Below are 3,842 nucleotides of genomic sequence, written 5' to 3' on the forward strand. Positions count from 1 at the left end.
TCAAACCAATCACCGGACAACCCAAGAACACCTAACCCGAGGCCAATTTGCCGAAATCAATCTCAAAGTTTTTTTATGAAACCAAATCAACCATTTTTTCACTTGCTTCACTTGATTTACATCATTAAAACTCCACTTACTAGAGATTTATTTGTTGTGGCAGATGATGAAATATAATGTTGTACACTAGAGAGATTAATACTAGCATTTAATATTATACAACATTGTCTATATAGATATTTGAACCCGTATTTCATTATAATTTTCTTACTTGTTAACTGAATAAATACTCTACCCCTGAAAACTAGATCTCTCGTGTAGTAACTATCCTTTGGTATTAGTGTTTGTTCTTGCAATATTTCTTGTTTTAAGTGAATGTTATATCGTTTGAGTTACAAATATTGGATGAAGCTTGTGATATACTTGTAGATTTGTAGGATCTACCTACGGAAGCAATGAAAGAGAAAGAGGTTAAGGCCAAATTGGTTGCAGACATTGAAAATCTTATGAAGGAACTACAAGCATCACTAGAACAAGACAATATAATTATTTCGAAAAACCGGGCTATCGATAAGAAGTTTGCAGTTATTGAGAACCTTGTTGATGATATAGAAGTCTCGACCAAGAAAAAAACAGTGCAAATTGAATCTGAGATGATCAAATAAAGGTGATATTGGCTAAGGAATCCAGAATGTGGAAAAGTATGAGAGAACTGACGGATATGTTAACTCATGGAATTAATGGTTTGGATCCATTGATTTCAAAGTTGGAGCAGGTCAGATGTTTATTGAATAAATTGCCTAAACGACAAAGGAAACATTTGGATGCACGCTATTCTCAACAGGATAAATAAGTAGAAGCAGTGATTGCCCGTCAGGCTTCACATAACAATTTCCTTAAGAAAATTAATGATGCGTTTAGGAAGGATAGGTCCTCAACTTCTTCAACAAATGTAAGTTTTTGATTCCGTATTTGACTCTGTCTATCCATAGTTGTTGCAGGTGGCTAGATGAGCGGGTTATGGGGTTTTTTAGTTGTAACAGTTCATTTTCAGTAGGGGGCTTAAACAGTCAGAGTTGGGTTTGGTTTACAGAGTACAGACTTTTCTATTTTGTTATTCTAATGTTAGTTTTAGACAATATATTATATTGTTGAGTTATAAGATGATTAAAAAAGTAATGGTAATATAATAATTAAGTACTTGATTTTTTATTCTTAATAACAAGTTTTTCTTCCTCTTTAGAAAAAAAAATTACCAAGGAGATTTGCATGTGCTCAATAATGTAAACTTCGTCTACTTTCAACCAGTCTTCAGCTTTTTTCTGTATCATTTTATTATTATGCTGGAAAATAGTACTCAACCAAAGTCAGAGACTAAGACCCATTTACAAATCGTAACCAAATGGGACCTCGTTTTCCATAGGTGTAATATAATAATCTGGTTTTTCAACATGTTTAATGTCTGCAGGTTCCAACACCCTCCATCTCAAGTATCAACCCAATGCCATGAGCTGTGAACCGCCTATCCAGGTGAGGTAATTGTTCATCTATACAACGGATTGCCTTCTTATTTATTAATTTAACCATCAACCATTGGGTGATGCTTTAGAAAGTATCCCGGTTACATAACTGTCTCATTCGTTTTCTTCATAATGCATGTTCTAATATCAGTTGGTGTACATAGAAGTTGCATTTTCTAATGTATGCAAAACATTAACAATAATTTATTCAAAACATTACACAATTAAAGTGCCAAACAAAATTTGTCTACTTACAGTCATGGTGTTTTTGAACTCGTTGCTTGTGTGATTAAACTTTGCAAACTGAGCTGCTTTTGGTTTCACTCTAATTCATCCATTGTATGGTTATGTTTGCCGTTCTAACCAATGTCTATGCAGATCATGCCAACTTGAAGACGGTGGCTGCTATAGAAGTGCCAACTTGAAGATGTTTGTCTTCGTTGGATCGTTGAAAATTTTCTATGAAAATGTTTGGTTATCATTGTTAAAACTTGACTTTATTGCAGTTGTTTGTGGATCTTACTTTTTGTGTCTTGTACCTATTGCTATGCCTTTACCTCTAATTGTTTTGTTATATGAATGATGACTATCAAAAGCACTTTTATTAAGTCCAAGCTATTTTGTAACTATCTTGTGAAATCACATGTATTTCAATATAACTACATCAAATTACTGCATTCATGCTCTAACTCCTAAATTACCTCTATATCTATATATAATATATAATATATAATAATATATAATTGGTAAAGGGCGGCGAGCCGTTTTAAAGGTAAATACAATTTTTTTGTGGTTGTGTACATATACCACTTCTTTTTTTTATGTTGTTTAATAACGCTATATCACCAGTGGTAGTATAGTAATTTTCTTTTTTAAAAAAGACGTGATGTTTTATTGATTTGTTTGTATCTCACGTGCCTACACGTGCATTTCCTTTTTTTTTTTTTTTTTTTTGTTACGTACCACATAACTTTTGATAATTCTTTTCAAATGTTTAAATATTTATTCTTTTGGTTTATTCTAACGATAACATTTTGTCCTTTATGTATATAAATGAGTTGTACATGACGATTATTATTAATTTTTGATTAACAATTTTTTTTTTAAATGCGAACATTTAAAACAGTTAAATTATGTAGGTTTGATTGGTTAAAATATAGAAAATTAAAATATACGGGTTTAGTAGGTTTTACTAAGTTTTTATTTTTTATTTTTTATTTTGTTAAGCACAGTACGGGTAAATTATTTGAACGGTGAACATATAATTTTGTACAACGATAACTATAATGTCTGCAACAACGTGCTGGTAACCCTAAGTTCTAGTTACATAGAAATCTAAAAGTTAGATTTGTTTTTACTAGTTATCATAGATTATCTTAATCTGCAATCATAATAATGCATTAAGTGATTCGTAATGTTTTGATAAAAGAAGTGAATATATGATGAGATTATTTATTTATTTATTTATAGAGACCTGGCATGCCTTTTGAGCTTATGTCCACAAGGTTTTTTGGCTCTATTTATTGAGGCAACAACAAGCGTCGATATAGTGGCGACTTGACTGCCGCTTAAAGTCTAAATTAATTTTCAGGCAGCCTTTAAAACCCATGGAAATTCGATTAAACCATTTTCATAGAGTCTTATTTTCTTTTCAGTTTATTTATTTAAACCCTTTTTTTTTCCCGGAGATCCCTACGGAAGCAATCTCTCTGCTCTGGAGTAGAGAGAGGGATGACTTCCTCTTCCTATGAGTCTCGACTCATGGTTAGAGAAACAACTTCTCTATTACTCTACGGTAGAGGAAGGATTGTCTACATCTCACCTTCCCCATACCTCGCATGTGCGAGATTAGGTATTATTGTTTTGTTGTTGTGAGAGAGCAATAAACTTTAGAATATTAGGTTACATATTGAATCCATCAAATCTAACTTAATCTAATTCCAACTTCTAATCTAATATATCTAATTATATATAAAGAGAAAATGGTAATTATCTCATCATTTTCGAAAAAAATGAATCTTGGTCAACTAAATAGCACTCAAATATAGATTTCAACCATTACTTAATGATGATCATAATGATTATTCATCTTCTAATATCAACCATTGTCAATCATTGATTTGTAACAAACTCGGCCATCAGCATCACCACCACCACCACCACCACACACCATCACCACCACCACCACAACCAGACCACCACCGAAACACCCTACTGGACCACCATCTAACCAATGGAACACCACTAGACCACTACATGACCACCACCGGATAATCAAACCACCACCAAACCATCACTTAAACACCGGGCCACCACCGAAAA

At 32.7% G+C, this 3,842-nt stretch overlaps 1 long non-coding RNA gene across 1 annotated transcript; it reads left to right on the forward strand.

The window, feature by feature from the left end:
• Positions 1 to 436: 436 nt before the first annotated feature.
• Positions 437 to 2,053, forward strand: LOC139850738 (uncharacterized). The gene is made up of 3 exons (XR_011760116.1): positions 437 to 952; positions 1,469 to 1,530; positions 1,899 to 2,053. It is a non-coding gene; the product is annotated as an uncharacterized lncRNA (long non-coding RNA).
• Positions 2,054 to 3,842: the final 1,789 nt, after the last annotated feature.

Source organism: Rutidosis leptorrhynchoides, chromosome 5 (genome assembly GCF_046630445.1).
Source record: "Rutidosis leptorrhynchoides isolate AG116_Rl617_1_P2 chromosome 5, CSIRO_AGI_Rlap_v1, whole genome shotgun sequence".
Classification (NCBI taxonomy): Eukaryota; Viridiplantae; Streptophyta; class Magnoliopsida; order Asterales; family Asteraceae; genus Rutidosis; species Rutidosis leptorrhynchoides.